General features: G+C 42.0%; 1 pseudogene; it reads left to right on the forward strand.

Annotated features, from left to right (window-relative positions):
* The window catches only part of LOC124045787, a 42,178-nt pseudogene that overhangs the window by 15,765 nt on the left and 5,288 nt on the right, over positions 1 to 21,125 (forward strand).

A 21,125-nucleotide genomic window follows, 5' to 3' on the forward strand; every position in this document is an offset into this window, starting at 1 on the left:
CTTGATGAGACTTCCTACAAAGTCATACAATTCAATGATTCTTTAATTGACAATTTCTCAGTATGTTAAATAGGATAGTTTTCTTAGTGTCCGCTTTCCAGACACGGTATTAGGCCTTGTCCTAACTATTTAAAAAAAACATCTCTATTGAAAGTGCTTCTCTATTGAAACATCTCTATTGACAGACTAGGTTTAATCTGTGTCAGGCAAACTGGCACCTAATATTTACTAGTACCCAAAGTTTCTGCATCTGTAGTTGATTGTGTGCTCTCTTTTGTTGTCCTGTTATTGATAGTGTTCTTGAAATGGGAATGTCTAGCGATTGACATGCTAATGATATCTCTCAGTAATGAGCTATTTTTATTCTTAACTCTGGTTCTGACAAAGAAAGCGTCGATGCTCACTGACCTGCAAACATATTATTACAAGGGTCAGGGTGATTTCAGTGTCAGAAGACTGGAAGCTAATTAAAAACGTATCATCTGCTTTTTAACTTCTCAAATCTACACTTTTCTGTGCAAGGGATGTTGCATTGGATGTGGAACTCTCTCTAAATGGCTGCAGATTATATGATGGTTTTAAGTGACATTCAGTTAATCTGTAATGCTTTTCCCTTTCCCCTTTGTAGGACTCCAAAGGTTAACTCTGCCTTCATTGCTATGGAGACCACCCAAGCCCTCCTCTTCTTTCTCCTGAGTTTATGTGTCTACAGTTGCCATGCCGACGCTCGGACTGCTCCCAGAGTGCATTTGTCTTACAAAGGTGAGCCTTACTTATTTTCAGTGAGTGTTCAGTTGACAGATATCGTTTGGGATATTCTTAGTGGGAAGATTAACCGTCGCTTTAGTGAAATTCAGTAATTGAAATTGTAATTGAATTAGATAGCTCTTTAAACTTCAAAACAACCACATCTTTTCTTTCAAAGTAAAACAGATCTGGAGCTTAACTTAATAACTTTTTGTGGACTGCCTAAAGTTAATGCTGGTTGATGTATACACATTGGCGCTTTAAGACTGATATTATAATAATTATCCAACAGCAACATTCCCCATCACTTAAGATAATTTGTGTCAGTGCATTTAACTATAACATTTTAGTTTAATGTGAAAGACATCAAAGTTGGGGTCTTAAGAGCGACTTTTTCAATAAAATACGTATTTCACTTTATACACCAAAAAACAATTATAAAACGAAAGCAGGCACCCTTTGAACACAATAGTAATTTAGAAACCCAAAAGCTGACTGGCATTTTGACCCAAGAGCAAAAGGACACTTTCCCTCGATACTGACAATAAGACTCTTTCTCACCAAAAAAATGTGTTTGGTGTTTTCTTTATCTGAAAAAACCTGTCTGTGTCTCTGTGGAGCTCTGTGTCTGAATGTGCTATATGTAACTCAAACGGGCACAGCTTGCCACCCTCTGTACAGGGGAGGGGGTACAGGATCTGTTGACCCTCTGTGCAGGGGAGGGGGTACAGGATCTGTTGGCCCTCTGTGCAGGGGAGGGGGTACAGGATCTGTTGACCCTCTGTGCAGGGGAGGGGGTACAGGATCTGTTGACCCTCTGTGCAGGGGAGGGGGTACAGGATCTGTTGACCCTCTGTGCAGGGGAGGGGTACAGGATCTGTTGACCCTCTGTGCAGGGGAGGGGGTACAGGATCTGTTGACCCTCTGTGCAGGGGAGGGGGTACAGGATCTGTTGACCCTCTGTGCAGGGGAGGGTGTACAGGATCTGTTGACCCTCTGTGCAGGGGAGGGGTACAGGATCTGTTGACCCTCTGTGCAGGGGAGGGGTACAGGATCTGTTGACCCTCTGTGCAGGGGAGGGGTATAGGATCTGTTGGCCCTCTGTGCAGGGGAGGGGGTACAGGATCTGTTGGCCCTCTGTTTAGGGGGAGGGGTACAGGATCTGTTGGCCCTCTGTGCAGGGGAGGGGGTACAGGATCTGTTGACCCTCTGTGCAGGGGAGGGGTACAGGATCTGTTGACCCTCCGTGCAGGGGAGGGGGTACAGGATCTGTTGACCCTCTGTGCAGGGGAGGGGGTATAGGATCTGTTGGCCCTCTGTGCAGGGGAGGGGTACAGGATCTGTTGGCCCTCTGTGCAGGGGAGGGGTACAGGATCTGTCAGCCCTCTGTGCAGGGGAGGGGTACAGGATCTGTTGACCCTGTGTACAGGGGAGGGGGTACAGGATCTGTTGGCCCTCTGTGCAGGGGAGGGGGTACAGGATCTGTTGACCCTCTGTGCAAGGGAGAGGGTACAGGATCTGTTGACCCTCTGTGGAGGGGAGGGGGTACAGGATCTGTTGGCCCTCTGCCAGGGCCCAGGGGACACTGGTGGCGCCCATGTCTCAGGAGGTATGAGCTCGCCATGTAATACTAGAGCCACACGGAATGGAGGGGTGGATGGGTGATGAAGGGAGGAAGGAAGAAGATAAATCTGGTGAAGTAGATGGAGAAGAGAAGGAAAGCAAGTTTGAGGTGAGAGGGAGTGAAAATAAAGGCATTGGAGAGAGTAATGGATAGAAAGAGTGACGAGAAAGAGAAATGGAGACAGACATGGGTGTGGGTATTAAGGGAGGAAAGGGGAGGGGTGTCACTGTGAGGGAGAGAGCGTTGACAGGGGGTGGTGGTCTATCCTGGGTTATTGTGTGCGTAGGTGACAGTGAAACGGATTCCTCTTCTGAGAAGCAGGATAGGGCACTGGTGTTACCGGGGTATAAATAGCCTGCCATGGTTGCTGTGTTTACCTCAGCAAATGCACAGGGAAGCCCCCTGAAGAACGCAAGGGCCCAGATCCAACAACCTGCTCCAATATGCGAGACAGACATGCCTGTTATGCAGAGCGGGGCCTGTCATCTTGTTCCAGACAGAATCTCTCAAGGCAGAGTTCAGAAGCTACTGCCACCTCAGTTGAGATATCCTGCAATGAGTACGTTTACATGCACACTAATAATTCAATATTAAACTGATTATGGCACTAGGCCAAGTATGTAAACACCTTGCTCTGCTTACAGTTATCTTAATCGGCGTAAGGTCAAAATCGAACTGTTAGGACATGTAAATAGCTTAATGGACGTTGCAGCTGTGTATGTGATCTACGCATGTGCCAGCACCAGTAGAGCAAGCCTCCCTCTTATCGAGTGAAGTGAGTTTGGAAAAACTGAAAAAATGTATCTTAGAAATAGTTTTCGCATACAAACTTTGTGTCTGAAGCCAGAATCAAAAAGGTTTCTCAAAATGAACATGGTCACTGTGGTAGAACGTTTATTTTGATTGCCGATATTCTGCATTTATCAAGTAATTTAGAAACCCAAAAGCTGACTGGCATTTTGACCCAAGAGCAAAGGTCCCATAGGTAGACTGGTTTCAGATGTGTCCATGTAAACAGGATTATTAGGGAAATCGTTCTTCTTGCAAATGTAAAAGTATAACTTTAGACCGTCCCCTTGCCCATACCCGGGCGCGAACCAGGGACCCTCTGCACACATCAACAACAGTTACCCTTGAAGCATCGTTACCCATCGCTCCACAAAAGCCACGGCCCTTGCAGAGCAAGGGGAACTACTACTTCAAGGTCTCAGAGCAAGTGACGTCACCGATTGAAATGCTATTTAGTGTGAACACCGCTAACTAGCTAGCCATTTCACATCCGTTACACTCACCACCCTTTTGACCTCCTCCTTTTCCGCAGCAACCAGTGATCCGGGTCAACAGCATCAATGTAACAGTATAACTTTAGACCATCCCCTCGCATCGGTGACGTCACTTGCTCAGTCACCTTCGAAGCATCGTTACCCATCGCTCCACAAAAGCCGCGGCCCTTGCAGAGCAAGGGGAACCACTACTTCAAGGTCTCAGAGCAAGTGACGTCACCGATTGAAATGCTATTTAGCGCGCACCGCTAACTAAGCTAGCCGTTTCACATCCGTTACACAAAGCATGTAAAAAATTAATTAAACTTGATTATCCACAATTCGTATTATTGTGTGCATGTAACTTTGTTCACTGTCTGAAATCAGTTTAATAACCTTTTACTGCAGTGGGCTAAATCAGGGTCACACAGAGTGTTTATTGGTAGTCTTAAAAAAATCTACTTTGAAACAAAAGTATATACACCACACATACATTTTGGGCTTAAAAAAGACACCTGTACCATGTTAGATATGAGTTGAAAATGTATTTCATCCCAATATTACACTTTAGATACATCACAGAAAACTGAAATATAATCAAACAGTTTGAAATAGAAACACCATATCTTTAGCGTAAAAAAAAGGTTATTAATTCTGAAAAATATGAATAACATTCCACCCATGAGGCCAATAGAGGGCGATTTGGTCATTTCACTGCAGGAAAACATTCTGAAACCCAGTATTACAGGCAGGGGAGAGAAAACACACACTGAAAATAATAGAATAATGGGATGGATGCATCATACGGTATGTCCCATCCAAATATTAATGTGCAAATATCCATTCGGAAAACTACCTTTTGTCTCGCAATATTGTCCCCTATCTCCTTAAACCTTCACAGCATTCTTCTTCTACACAACTCGTCTGGTCTACTCTTTGTCCCCCCATTCTGCCTCTGTTGAAACAGCAGCCATTGAACATACTTACTGTCTCTTCATCCTAGGGTGGTTGATGGGTTTTCCATCAATCTCTGACACAAACTAGGCTATTTGCACTACCAGGAACTGAAGAACTTCCCAGAGTAGTCAACTACCCCTGGAATGACTATGAAGCTTCTTGTGGGAAATACTTTCATTGGGAAAGAATAACAGCCACTGTGTCAATTAGGGGAAAACACACCGAGATCTGGGAAGAGGATTTAAATAACTTGGTGGGAAGTGAATGTCCGGTGCTTGGTGTCAAAGTTTAAACTTGACATAACCCTGGACCCAAACATTGAATAAGAGGAATATTTATTGAAATAATTTATATATTTTGTGTAATGATACATTGATCAGCCATTCCAGGTGTCGAAATGCTGATGCGATCCATTTTTCACTTGAATGCACTTGTGCTCAACTCAACGTTGCATCTTAATATCCAATGATAGAATTTCAGAAAGAATATCTTCAAATTATTTCACATTAGAACGATTAACATCCATCATATGATATCACTTCAGAAAGAGCAACATCCATCATATGATATCACTTCAGAAAGAGCAACATCCATACTTTCCGCTTCGCTTTGTATGAGTTAATGCAGTCACCATTCCTAGATTAAAAAGCCTGCAAAGGGGCCAAATCATCATATTAGGTAATGCTCTGTTTGGAAATAGAATGTTCATTGGAACATTAATGGATAGAATGTCAGCAGATAATCAAGGTCCAGCGGCTGAGAACCAAGCATTGCCTGATTACATTTCTTTCCCTTGAGAACTTTTGTGGAATTCAGCCCAAAAGAGATACTTGACCGGCCCAGCCTTGTAAAAAGTCAGCCCCTTAAAGGACCCTTGTGTCAATAGCAGTCTCTGTCCCAACGAGCTGGCCACCTGCCAGGACTTGGCTTCCAGACACTAATTCAGTCCAAAGCTCTTCTAATGATTGAAAACTAAGGGACCGCTGTCAGGGGGGCCAGTGGTACGCTGTTGAGTCTTGCTCATTTAGTTGAGCCCGTCATTAGCTATAGGGCACACACCAGAAATCAGATAAAGAAAGTGAACATTTCCTCAAGGAACCCCAATATGACTGGAAAGCTGATACTTGTTGGAAGTACAGTGAGGGAAGAAAGTATTTGATCCCCTGCTGATTTTGTATGTTTGCCCACTGACAAAGAAATGATCCGTCTAGAATTTTAATGGTCGGTTTATTTGAACAGTGAGAGACAGAATAACAACAAAAAAATAGAGAAGAAAACGCATGTAAAAAATGTTAAAAATGGATTTGCATTTTAGTGAGGGAAATAAGTATTTGACCCCCTCTGCAAAACATGGCTTAGTACTTAGTGGCAAAACCCTTGTTGTCAATCAGAGGTCAGATTTTTCTTGTAGTTGGCCACCAGGTTTGCACACATCTCAGGAGGGATTTTGTCCCACTCCTCTTTGCAGATCTTCTCCAAGTCATTAAGGTTTCGAGGCTGACGTTTGGCAACTCGAACCTTCAGCTCCCTCCACAGATTTTCGATGGGATTAAGGTCTGGAGACTGGCTAGGCCACTCCAGGACCTTAATGTGCTTCTTCTTGAACCACTCCTTTGTTGCCTTGTCCGTGTGTTTTGGGTCATTGTCATCTGGAATACCCATCCACGACCCATTTTCAATGCCCTGGCTGAGGGAAGGAGGTTCTCACCCAAGATTTGACGGTACATGGCCCCATCCATCATCCCTTTGATGCAGTGAAGTTGTCCTGTCCCCTTAGCAGAAAAACATCCCCAAAGCCAAATGTTTCCATCTCCATGTTTGACGGTGGGGATGGTGTTCTTGGGGCCACAGGCATCATTCCGACGACTCCAAACACGGCGAGTTGAGTTGATGCCAAAGAGCTCCATTTTGGTCTCATCTGACGGCAACACTTTCACCCAGTTGTCCTCTGAATCATTCAGATGTTCATTGGCAAACTTCTGATGGGAATGTATATGTGCTTTCTTGAGCAGGGGGATCTTGCAGGATTTCAGTCCTTTACGGCGTAGTGTATTACCAATTGTTTTCTTGGTGACTATGATCCCAGCTTCCTTGAGATCATTTACAAGATCCTGATTCCTCACCATTCTCATGATCATTGCAACTCCATGAGGTGAGATCTTGCATGGAGCCCCAGGCCGAGGGAGATTGACAGTTCTTTTGTGTTTCTTCCATTTGCGAATAATCGCGCCAACTGTTGTCACCTTCTCACCAAACTGCTTGGCGATGGTCTTGTAGCCCATTTCAGCCTTGTGTAGGTCTACAATCTTGTCTCTGACATCCTTGGAGAGCTCTTTGGTCTTGGTCATGTCGGAGAGTTTGGAATCTGATTGATTGATTGCTTCTGTGGACAGGTGTCTTTTATACAGGTAACAAACTGATATTAGGAGTACTCCCTTTAAGAGTGTGCTCCTAATCTCAGCTCGTTACCTGTATAAAAGACACCAGGGAGCCAGAGATCTTTCTGATTGAGAGGGTGTACTTATTTCCCTCATTAAAATGCAAATCAATTGATAACATTTTTGACATGCGTTTTTTTGTATTTTTTTGTTGTTATTCTGTCTCTCACTGTTCAAATAAATCTACCATTAAAATGATAGACGAATCATTTCTTTGTCAGTGGGCAAACGTACAAAATCAGCAGGGGATCAAATATTTTTTTTCCTCACTGTAGTGTGGGAATAGCACTTGTGGGGGTATTGCCTAGTACCCAGAGACCCCTATGGATGGTCCAAAACCGTTATCTGGGATGTCCAAAACATTATCTGTGAGACCTCTTGTCACTCACCCACCCACCCACCCACCCACCCACCCACTCACTCACTCACTCACTCACTCACTCACTCACTCACTCACTCACTCACTCACTCACTCACTCACTCACTCACTCACTCACTCACTCACTGGCTCACTCACTCACTCACTGGCTCACTCACTCACTGGTTCTTCTTCGCTAGTTTCTAGGAGCATAGTGCCTGGACATTTGTATCTCCACACCGTCGTATTCTGGGCCAGGTCCCAGCCTGATGTAGTGTTGAGTCCCAGGTTGTGTAGGTCGCATTCCAACTGGTCGGACCACCTGGCTCTCTGTCTTCCTCTTGGGCGTGGCCAGTTGGGAGATGGGTCCTTGAGGATGAGGGCAGGCTCCAGAGGCAGGTTTGATCTGGCCAGGTGGCCAAACAGTTGGGAGTCGGGAGGCTCTGATGTCTTTCGCTGTATTGTGTTTGGGCTGTGATCGCGCCATGTAATTCCCAGAATTCTGCGTAGGCACTTGCCGTAAAAGGCATCCCGGCGGATTGAGTTATCTGGGAGGTCCAAAAAAGTGATCTTGATTTAAATTCTACAGTAAGTCAGACCAATGTGCTAATGAGAGTTACTATTACTACACTTGGCAAAGTCCACATACTCTTTAAATTGTTTCCATAGAAATGAGATCACACTTTATACTGTCACACTTTATTCTAAACAAGAAAGTTAACAATAGCACTAGCAATTTAGGCATTCATTGGATATAGAGCCTACCAAACTACTGCAAAGACTGATGTTTAGATTTATTTCTACAAAATTGTCTGTCAATCGACCTAGATTCAGATAATAGGGGACATAATGTGGTTACCTAATGGCTGTAAAATAAAATAAAATGTCATTATTTCTGTAAGTACAAATAGATGACTAGGATTGGCATCAGAGGCATGGTTTTATTAACTTTTTTTGTGAGCAGTCCTGATGCCTATAGCACCCGTTAGTCAGTGTTTGCGAGTGGAAAATGTGACCACCAGCTTTTCTGGCCTTGGCACACATACAGACAGACAGACAGACAGACAGACAGACAGACAGACAGACAGACAGACAGACAGACAGACAGACAGACAGACAGACAGACAGACAGACAGACAGACAGACAGACAGACAGACAGACAGACAGACAGACAGACAGACAGACAGACAGACAGACAGACAGACAGACAGACAGACAGACAGACAGACAGACAGACAGACAGACAGACAGACAGACAGACAGACGGCAACTGGCAAACAAAACTTGATTCCACTGTGGTAAAGAAGGAACTCCTCCCAAACCTTGCTCTGTCTCCATCCAGTGCTGCTCTAACATACTGTGGATTGGGGCTGAGGCAGGATTGTTATTGTCAGGATGAGCCCAGAGGTGATATGAAGTATTATCGTTGTGGGGCAAAAAAGCATTTAGTCAGCCACCAATTGTGCAAGTTCTCCCTCTTAAAAAGATGAGAGAGGCCTGCAATTTTCATCATAGGTACACTTCAACTATGACAGTCAAAATGAGAAGGAAAAAATCCAGAAAATCACATTGTAGGATTTTTAATGAATTTATTTGCAAATTATGGTGGAAAATAAGTATTTGGTCAATAACAAAAGTTTATCTCAATACTTTGTTATATACCCTTTGTTGGCAATGACAGAGGTCAAACATTTTCTGTAAGTCTTCACAAGGTTTTCACACACTGTTGCTGGTATTTTGGCCCATTCCTCGTTGCAGATCTCCTCTAGAGCAGTGATGTTTTGGAGCTGTTGCTGGGCAACACAGACTTTCAACTCCCTCCAAAGATTTTCTATGGGGTTGAGATCTGGAGACTGGCTAAGTCACTCCAGGGCCTTGAAATGCTTCTTATGAAGCCACTCCTTCATTGCCCGGGCAGTGTGTTTGGGATCTTTGTCATGCTGAAATACCGAGCCACGTTTCATCTCAATGCCCTTGCTGATGGAAGGAGGTTTTCACTCAAAATCTCACGATACATGGCCCCATTCATTCTTTCCTTTACACCGATCAGTCGTCCTGGTCCCTTTGCAGAAAAACAGCCCCAGAGCATGATGTTTCCATCCCCATGCTTCACAATAGGTATGGTGTTCTTTGGATGCAACTCAGCATTCTTTGTCCTCCAAACACGACGAGTTGAGTTTTTACCAAAAAGTTATATTTTGGTTTCATCTGACCATATGACATTCTCCCAATCTTCTTCTGGATCATCCAAATGCTCTCTAGCAAACTTCAGACGGGCCTGGACATGTACTGGCACTGCAGGATTTGAGTCCCTGGCGGCGTAGTGTGTTACGGATTTCTTCAAACCAAGCTGCTTACCTATTGCAGATTCTGTCTTCCCAGCCTGGTGCAGGTCTACAATTTTGTTTCTGGTGTCCTTTGACAGCTCTTTGGTCTTGGCCATAGTGGAGTTTGGAGTGTGACTGTTTGAGGTTGTGGACAGGTGTCTTTTATACTGATAACAAGTTCAAACAGGTGCCATTAATACAGGTAACGAGTGGAGGACAGTGCAGCCTCTTAAAGAAGAAGTTACAGGTCTGTGAGAGCCAGAAATCTTGCTTGTTTGTAGGTGACCAAATACTTATTTTCCACCATAATTTGCAAATAAATTCATTAAAAATCCTACAATGTGATTTTCTGGATTTTTCCCCCTAATTTTGTCTGTCATAGTTGAAGTGTACCTATGACGAAAATTACAGACCTCTCTCATCTTTTTAAGTGGGAGAACTTGCACATTTGGGTGGCCGACTAAATACTTTTTTGTCCCACTGTATGTGGTGAATTTTCAAAACTCTTAGTACAAAACTCTTGTAGACTTGTAATGCAGCAAGTCTCATATTCAGAACTTTTTCTTGTGCATTAATTTTTCTTGAAGACATCTTTCACAGCACAACCATTGATCCAAAATATAAGTAAACTTTGAAATACCATGACAACATTGATTTTAATCACCAAAACACGTAATGATATCTTCTCAATTTAGTTATTGTAATAACCAGTTAATCCAATGGCTAAAAATGCAAGATACATGTTCCAAAATTGCCCTTTGAATGTAATATGCTACAGAAATGTACACAGTTTTTCATTAGGCAATACACTTGCACTATCCATTAATATGGACTGAACATCAAATTTCTATCCCACTTGTGATCAAAGGTGTGATCATTGATGCAATAAATAAATGTATTGTTCAGACATAATTACAACATACAGTAATTATGTCTGACTGTGATCTAATGAAAGAAATGATAGAAATGAAAGAAACAATGTTAAGCAGGCACTAATTTGCATCAATCCTGTCTTGAGCATTTGGCCGTAGGTTCTCATTGACATCGCGGAACATGTCCTCATTCTTCATGCACCTGGGGAAAAAGTTTTTGGCATGGGGAATCCAAGCCTGACATACAGTACCAGTCAAAACTTTGGACACACCTACTCATTCAAGGGGTTTTCTTTGTAATTACTATTTTCTACATTGTAGAATAATAGTTAAGACATCAAAACTATGAAATAGCACATATGGAATCATGTAGTAACCAAGAAAGTGTTAAACAAGTCAAAAATATATTTTATATTTTATATTGTTCAAAGTAGCCATACTTTTCCTTTATGACAGCTTTGCACACTCTTGGTATTCTCTCAAACAGCTTCATGAGGAATTATTTTCCAACAGTCTTGAAGAATTTCCCACATATGCTGAGCACTTGTTGGCTGCTTTTTCTTCACTCTGTGGTCCAACTCATCCCAAACCATCTCCATTGGATTGAGGTTGGGTGATTGTGGAGTCCAGGTCATCTGGTGCAGCACCATCACTCTCCTTCTCGGTCAAATAGCCCTTACACAGCCTAAAGGTGTGTTTTGGGTCATTGTCCTGTTGAAAAATAAATGATACTCCCACTAAGCGCAAACCAGATGGGATGGCATATTGCTGCAGAATGCTGTGGTAGCTATGCTGGTTAAGTGTACCTTGAAATGTAAATAAATCGCAGTCCACCATCACACCTCCTCCTCCATGCTTTATGGTGGGAACCACACAAGTGCAGATCATCCGTTCGCCTACTCTGTGTCTCACACGGTGGTTGGAACCAAATATCTCAAATTTGGACATCAGACCAAAAGACAGATTTCCACCGGTCTAATGTCCATTGCTCATGTTTCTTGGCTCAAGCAAGTCTATTTTTCTTATTGGTGTCCTTTAGTAGTGGTTTATTTTAGAGGTCGACCAATTAATCGGAATGATTAATTAGGGCCGATTTCAAGTTGTCATAACAATCGGTAATCAGCATTTTTGGACACCGATCATGGCCGATTACATTGCACTCCACGAGGGGACTGTGTACCTGTTATGCGAGTGCAGCAAGGAGCCAAGGTAAGGTGCTGCTAGCATTAAACGTATCTTATAAAAAACAATAAATCTTAACATAATCACTAGTTAACTACACATGGTTGAGGATATTACTAGTTTATCTAGCTTGTCCTGCGTTGTATATAATCGATGCGGTGCCTGTTAATTTATCATTGAATCATAGCCTACTTCGCCAAACGGGTGATTTAATAAGCTCATTCGCGAAAAAAGAGAACTGTCGTTGCACCAATGTGTACCTAACCATAAACATCAACGCCTTTCTTAAAATCAATACACAAGTATATATTTTTAAACCTGCATATTAATGTAATATTGCCTGCTAACATAAATTTATTTTGACTAGGGAAATTGTGTCACTTCACTTGCGTTCTGTGCAACAGAGTCAGGGTATATGCAGCTGTTTGGGCCGCTTGACTTGTTGCAAACTGTGTGAAGACTATTTATTCCTAACAAAAACAGTCAACTTCTCCAAACGGGGGATGATTTAACTAAAGCGCATTTGCAAAGAAAAATCACAATCGTTGCACGAATGTACCTACCCATAAACATCCATGCCTTTATTAAAATCAATACACAGAATAATATTTTATTAAACCTGCATATTTAGTTAAAAGAAATCCAGGCAATATTAAACTGGGGAAATTGTGTCACTTTTCTTGCGTTCATTGCACGCTAGTCAGGGTATATGCAACAGTTTGGGCCGCCTGGCTCGTTGCGAACTAATTTGCCAGGATTTTACGTAATTATGACATAACATTGAAGGTTGTGCAATGTGGAATATTTAGACTTATGGATGCCACCCGGAACGGTTCCGTATTTCACTGAAAGAATAAAAGTTTTCTTTTCGTTTCTGGATTTAACAATATTCATGACCTAAAGCTCGTATTTCTGTGTGTTATTATATTATAATTAAGTATATGTTTTGATATTTGATAGAGCAGTCTGACTGAGCGGTGGTAGGCAGCAGCAGGCGTGTAAGCATTCATTCAAACAGCACTTTTGTGCGTTTGCCAGCAGCTCTTCGCTGTGCTTCAAGCATTGAGCTGTTTATGACTTCAAGCCTATCAACTCCTGAGCAGGTTAGCGGGGTGCGCTCTAATAGCGTTTCAATCGGTGACGTCACTCGCTCTGAGACCTTGAAGTAGTTGTTCCCCTTGCTCTGCAAGGGCCACGGCTTTTGTGGAGCGATGGGTAACGATGCTTCGAGGGTGGCTGTTGTCAATGTGTTCCTGGTTCGAGCCCAGGTAGGGGCGAGGAGAGAGACGGAAGCTGCTATACTCTTACACTGGCATTACTAAAGTGCCTATGAGAACATCCAATAGTCAAAGGTATATGAAATACAGATGGTATAGAGAGAAATAGTCCTATAATTCCTATAATAACTACAACCTAAAACTTCTTACCTGGGAATATTGAAGACTTGTGTTAAAAGGAACCACCAGCTTTCATATGTTCTCATGTTCTAAGCAAGACACTTAAACATGAGCTTTTTTACATGGCACATATTGCATTTTTACTTTCTTCTCCAACACTTTGTTTTTGCATTATTTATACCAAATTGAACATGTTTGATTATTTATGAGGCTAAATTGATTTTTGTTGATGTATTATATTAAGTTAAACTAAAAGTGTTCATTCATTATAGTTGTAATTGTCATCATTACAAATAAATAAATACATTTTAATACATGATTAATCGGTATCGGCTTTTTTGGTCCTCCAATAATCGGTATCGGTGTTGAAAAAGCATAATCGGTCGACCTCTAGATTCTTTGCAGCAATTCGACCATGAAAGCCTGATTCATGCAGTCTCCTTTGAACAGTGGATGTTGAGATGTGTCTGTTACTTGAACTCTGTGAATAATTTATTTGGGCTTATTTATTTGGGCTGCAATCTGAGGTGCAGTTAACTCTAATGAACTTATCCTCTGCAGTTGAGGTAACTGAGTTTTCCTTTCCTATGCCGGTCCTCAAGAGAGCCAGTTTCATCGTAGCGCTTGATGGTTTTTGCGACTGCACCTGAAGAAACTTGAAATTTGACCCTCTGACCCTCATGTCTTAAAGTAATGATGGACTGTCGTTTCTCTGTGCTTATTTGAGCTGTTCTTCTACCAGTCTTTTACCAAATAGGGCTATCTTCTGTATTCCACCCCTACCTTGTCACAACACAACTGATTGGCTCAAATACATTAAGAAGGAAATAAATTCCACAAATTAACTTTTAACAAGGCACACCTGTTAATCCGGGTGACAACCTCATGAAGCTGGTTGAGAATCTAAAATATTTTGATTTGTTGAACACTTTTTTGTTTACTAACTACATGTGTTATTTCAGAGTTTTAATGTCTTCACTATTATTCTACAGTGTAGAAAATAGTCTAAATAAAGAAAAACCCTTGAATGAATAGTTGTGTCCAAACTTTTCATTGGTACTGTAGGTCCTGACTGATGTCATTGCATGCCTCATCCATGGCCAGAAGAACAGTGGTACAGATGATGGATCTTAATTTGAGCCAGGTTCACATATCAGGAAAATAATCCTGCAGTTGTGTTGTGCAGGAAAATTCCTGCAACAACAGGAGGATCAAGTTAAGATACGGTATATGTACACTCATGGGGAAGGCAATCATATATATTCCACCTGTATTGTAATCATGTATTGTATTGTACTTATGTATTGTAGTGTTCCTGTCCGTGGCTCAGTTCGTAAGAGCATGGCACTACCAACACAAGTTGTGGGTTTGATTCCCAATGGGATCACATCCGAAAGTATGCGGACTCACTGTTGTCACTTTGGATAAAAGCGTCTGCTACAGAAATTGCCCGGCCAATACAGGACTGTATTAATACATTACTGTAATATCATATTTTATATGTTTCCACTTTACGGACCTACATTTTCGTTATGTAGTTCTCTAAATCTGTAGTAGACAAACATGTTTATAAAATCTCTACTGTAAGTTTACCAAACTGTAAAGTGATTATCAATCAAGAGCAGTTTTATTAAGTAATAGTCAAATGTATTTTAACAAGTGAGAAGAGAATCATATAAAAGTAATGAGAGCATTGTATTGTTAAAGGCAATTACTTTATATGAACATGTACTGCAATGTGAAACATGTATTTCTAGACATTGATGAAGTTTGGTGAGAAAGTGAAAAGTGTGATATTGTGTGTTCATCAATTAACAATGTACTTTGAGTTTTGAAACAACTGCCCTTTTGATAAAAAAAAAAACTTTTGTACGAAGAGTTGTAAAAAAGGTACCACATACTTGTGAAAATTGAAAAAGAAATATGGTATTGACTGAATGATAATTATATAGGACTGATAACTGACTCACCCAGAACTGTTAACCATACTGTTTGATGAGTGACTTGCCCACACGACCTCTAACACAATTACCACACTGATAAGTCTTGTACTGTGATATAAAATAGATCCATTACAACATTGGGAAGTAGGAACACTGGGGACACACATTCTGTGGTGTTCATTCAGTGCAAGGCCTGAAATACGACTACTATACCCCAAACACCTAGTGATTCTAATCAAATCTACAGTACACTCTCTTCACCATTCTGATGATGTCATCTGCTATGTTTTACTTCAGTAACACTCCTGGTTTGACTGGGTTTTACACACATTGTTTTGGCAGTGCTTGTTTTCATATGTGTGCGAAAAGGAAAAGACTCAGTCGGGCCCAAAAATTGGATGCAGCAGTAGGTTGAGCAACTCGTCATGCTTAACCTAAGACTTATCATATTTGTTACGTCCTACAGTAGGCCTACAGATGCAGGATCTTAATTTGATCACCCCCAGGATAAATTTCCTGCATGCAGGACATTTCATACTTGTTGTGTATTTGAGGTTTAAAAAGGGATATGCAGTTTGTAATTTCCACTTTGAAATTACAGACTTGACTTTCCCTTATGAAAAACATCAACCCCTTCAAAAATGTCCATGAATTATAATCCACATACTGTAACAATTCACATTTCCTGTTGCTGCAGGATTATTTTCCTGCTGTAGCAAACTGGCTCAAATTAAGATCCTACATCTGTATACCGTTATTATTATTCTCACAATGTAAAGCTGTTGGTTAAAATATTAAGTTATTTGTTCCATTATTCGTTTTAGTAACTGTTTCATTTTTGCACTACACTCAGCATGACCTTGTGTCCCTAAAGCACGGCGTGTTTCTGTTTTGAAGTCACAACAACTACTGATATTTTGCTAGTTACAGTACTAGGTAGCTCTGCTCATGGGGGAAGGCATTCACTACATTTTGATTTAAATGTATTTATTCTTTATTTTTTCAGGGTAATCTATTGAGGCCAGGGTCTCATTCTCAAGGGCACCCTGATCACAGTAATACAATGTGAAACAAAACAGCAATCAATACAACAACAAAAATACAGCACAAAATGTAAGGAAAACTGTTACATTCCACAGTTAATGGGTCTTCAATCAACACTTTAAATTACCCAAGTGGCACCAGAGCATAGAAAATGTAATGACTTTTGTACATTTTTCCAACAGTGAGGTACATTAAAACTAAAAGAGGATTTACCTAATTTGGTGGAGACCTGAGGTACCTCAAGAGTTAACCAACCCTTTGAACAGGTTTGGTCATGTTTTTATACTTCAACAACGAAGTTAGTTAAGTCGGAAGCTTGTGTAGTAGAGTTTTGTAAACAAAAAGGGAACAGTGAAGTGGTCTACGTGACTTTAATGAGGACCAGCCAACCTTTTGATACAGAATGCAGTGATGAGTATTACAACTCTGTGCTAGTATAAGCGTCAGTGTGGTTGCTCTGCCGTGGCAGAGAGGACCGACAGGCTTCAGCACCACTCAACACAATGGCCTCTGCCTGTGAAGCTGCCCACGACACATACTTCACACCTTATTGTTGGTTTGCCATGGGAAGAAGATAATTTGACCGCTAACAGATGGAGGTCGGGAGGTGGAAAGGTTAAAGGTCACTACAAGAAGTGTGATCCAGAATGATCCAGTTTGGAAAGATGGGCTACTGTAGTTCATACGGCATCAATGTGGCTGAAACAGATGTTATTGCGGGTGTAGCCAAATGCTTGTGTTCCCATCTCCAACAGTGCAGTAATATCTAACAATAGACAACAATGCACACAAATGCCCTTAGGATCCTGAAACAAAGTGGCCATCAGTGCTATCTTCCAAGAGAGACACAACGTTGGATTCTCATTTTAATGATGGAGACGAATGATTAGAATGTGAGATTGCCGCTGCTTTACAAATGGAACATTGCTATGGGAAGTGAAATCATTTATAAGTGACTGTTCCCCGCTATCCTATTACCACAAACCAGCGGAAACTATGTCTCAGACTATATAGCACTCAGTGAATTTCATTTAAGTCGTCAACTCTGCATAACCTTTGCATGATTCTACTCTATGGTGATGCAGTTGTATAGTAGTGTAGGCATACCCAGCATATTGTAAGTAAGTACATCTCAACATGCTTGTTTTAAGACTAGCCTTCCCTTCCCCACAGTGTAGAAACAGCCTCAGAGGGTCCATTAGTCCTGACCTTGATGGCCAGCAGGTGTGTCCTTTTTCAAACAGTCAGCCCTCGGTCCCACCCTTGCCCAAAGATATTGGATTTTCGGGATAAACCCACTTGGAATGGGATGAGAGGAGCCCTGAGAATAGAAGCCCGCTGCCCTCCCTGTCCTCCCTACGCACACCGAGCGTCCGGAATCCCAGGCACTCCGCGGAGCGGTGACGGACGGAATTCTACGGATTGTTTACAGATCAGTCACACAGCTGCGAGAGAGACAGACAGACGGCCACACTTCACCACCTAGTTAGAGGGCCAGATAACGGCACCAAACACATTCACATACCCCTCTCTGCTGCCCTCTCTCTTCTCTGATGTCCACACTCACATAGTGTAACGGTTTTCCTCCTCTTCTTACGAGGAGTATGAAGGATCGGACCAAGGCGCAGTGTGGTAAGTGTTCATGTTATTTTTTATTTAGACTGAACACAAAACAAAATAACAAGAGAATGAACGAAACAGTCCTGTCACGTGCAGAAACACAAAACAGAAAACATCTACCCTCAACCCATAGTGGGAAAATAGGCTGCCTAAGTATGGTTCTCAATCAGAGACAACGACAGACAGCTGTCCCTGATTGAGAACCATACCCGGCCAAAAACAAAGAAGTACAAAAACATAGAAAAAATAACATAGAACGCCCACCCTAGTCACACCCTGGCCTAACCAAAATAGAGAATAAAAAGCCTCTCTATGGCCAGGGCGTGACACACACACACACACACACACACACACACACACACACACACACACACACACACACACACACACACACACACACACACACACACACACACACACACACACACACACACACACACACACACACACACACTAAGGGTATGCATATACTCTTGCAAGTGTATGGTCATTCATGAAGATATATCTGCCATATATGCATCTCTACTACAAAAAATGCATTGTCATATACCTACGTAGATGTAGACCTAACAGGTTTGTGGTTAACTAATATACATGTCTTTTGAAAGGGTTACATTATATTTAAATGTGTTTTAGTACAACTAGGATTTTTCTTTCTTAACTCAAAGTAAACATTTTTGTTTTCCAAGCACAAATTTATCCTCTTAGTGTGAGCTAAATGAAGGTTCTGCTTCCATGTAGGTTTACAGTGAATACCTTTCGGATAAAAAGGTAAAAAAAGATTCTCTCCATTGTGCATCGTCCAAAGCCTGTTCCCAGAACCTTGGCCAGCGTATGACCGTGACCTTACACCACTATGGCTCTAGCTATTTTCATGTATTTAAAGTTTCGGACGGAGCCCAGACAGGTTAGCAGTTGGAAGGGCAGTAATACCTGGTGAGATCAAAGTGTGTCTGGTATGAGGCTAACGCGAGTCATTTATAGATACTCCCCCCAAGCCTCCATCGCCAAACTAACACCCACTCTCGTATAGTTGGAGGGTGGCATTGTCTTCACGCCCTCATAACCAGAATTTATGTCTAAAGTCAACGAGCTGCTCTCCCTGCACCCCCCTCATGAATATGAAGATTGAAATTGTCCGTCCAATAGAGAAGTGCCATTATCCTGTGTTATTTTAGACGGTTGACCATAAAACACATTACTTTGGATTGTGGCTTGGTATCTATCCCCATTGTGGCAGGCCAGTAAATCTGAGCTAGAACCCAAACTAATAGAGACAATAAGAGACTTGATACACACACACACACACACACACACACACACACACACACACACACACACACACACACACACACACACACACACACACACACACACACACACACACACACACACACACACACACACACACACACACACACACACACACACACACACACACACACACACACACACACACACACACACACACACACACACACACAGAGACAGGTGTTTGGCTCCCTCTACTGTTTAATGCGTCATGGTACATTAACATTGTCTGTCCTTGATGCTTCTCAAACCAAGTCCAAGGTATTTCCTGTCCCCAAATGTATTCTGATCAAAATGAATTATGTCTGTCTGTCCGCCCATCTGTCTGTCTGTCTCTGTCTATCTGTCTGTCTGAATGTTTGTCTGTCTCTCTCTGTCTCTCTGCATCTCTCTCTCTCTCTGTCTGTGTATGTGTCTGTCTGTTTGCCTCTCTGTGTGTGTGCTGGTCCAGAGCTGTTGGAGACGCGGACGGCACGGCCCTTCTCCTTCTCCTTCAACACCAGTGACTACCGCATCCTGCACATGGACCAGGACCAGGGCCGTCTCTACCTGGGCAGCCGAGAGTACCTGGTGGCCCTGGACATGCACAACATCAACAAGGAGCCCCTCATAGTAAGAGCAAACACTATAATGACTCCTATGATAAATATTCCATAGAGATACATATTATACCTGATTAGATTTTCCTGACCAATATGGCCGTCCTGAAGTCCTGTATCCAGGATCCATTCTAGTGTTTTATTTACATGTATGTGGTAAAAAAAATTAAACTCTTAGTACAAAACTCTTGTAGACTTGTAATGCAGCAAGTCTCATATTCAGAACTTTTTCTTGTGCATTAATTTTTCTTGAAGACATCTTTCACAGCACAACCATTGATCCAAAATATAAGTAAACTTTGAAATACCATGACAACATTGATTTTAATCACCAAAACACAATGATATCTTCTCAATTTAGTTATTTTAATAACCAGTTAATCCAATGGCTACAAATGCAAGATACATGTTCCAAAATTGCCCTTTGAATGTAATATGCTACAGTACTGTAAATTCAAGAAATGTACAGTTTTTCATTAGGCAATATATATATATATATATATATATGCCATTTAGCAGACGCTTTTATCCAAAGCGACTTACAGTCATGTGTGCATACATTCTACGTATGGGTGGTCCCAGGGATCGAACCCACTACCCTGGCGTTACAAGCGCCATGCTCTACCAACTGAGCTACAGAAGGACCAGAAGGCAATACACTTGCACTATCCATTAATATGGACTGAACATCAAATTTCTATCCCACTTGTGATCAAAAAAAATGACAGGCCTCTCTCATCTTTGTAAGTGGGAGAATTTGCACATTGGTGGCTGACTAAATACTTCTTTGCCCCACTGTAATTCGGTTGCCATTTGTAGGCCTATGAGTGCAAATAATAGTAATACTTTATGTCTACAGGTATTTATGCCTTTGTGATGTCGTATTATAAGGCTTAGAATATGTTATGTCTCCATGTAGAGGCACCACATCTGAAATGTTGCATTTTGTTCTCTTCTTCCTTCAGATTCACTGGCCGGCCACCACCCAGAGGAAAGGAGAGTGTAGAATGACTGGAAAGGGTGGGCAGGTGAGTGCCCTTTACCTCTTGACTTTTAGCTTTGATGTATGAAAAGTGCTACACAAATTCTGCTGTTGTTGTATTTATGTAAAGTATGTACAGTGTATTGTAACTCTGTTCCCTCTGTACTAATCAGGGGGAGTGTGCAAACTTTGTGCGTCTGATTGAACCCTGGAATCGCACACACCTATACACCTGTGGCACAGGGGCCTATAAGCCTATCTGCACCTTCATCAACAGAGGATGGAGAGCAGAGGTACGGACACACACATGCACACAGACACACACACAAACATTCCTACCTCCATACATTGTCCTCTCTGTGCAGGAGTACCTGTTTAGGCTGGTCCCTGGCTATGGGGACTCAGGGAAAGGGAAATGCTCATATGACCCTCGACAGGAGAACGCTGCGGCCCTTATCAGT

This window comes from Oncorhynchus gorbuscha, linkage group LG10 (assembly GCF_021184085.1).
Source record: "Oncorhynchus gorbuscha isolate QuinsamMale2020 ecotype Even-year linkage group LG10, OgorEven_v1.0, whole genome shotgun sequence".
Taxonomy (NCBI): domain Eukaryota; kingdom Metazoa; phylum Chordata; class Actinopteri; order Salmoniformes; family Salmonidae; genus Oncorhynchus; species Oncorhynchus gorbuscha.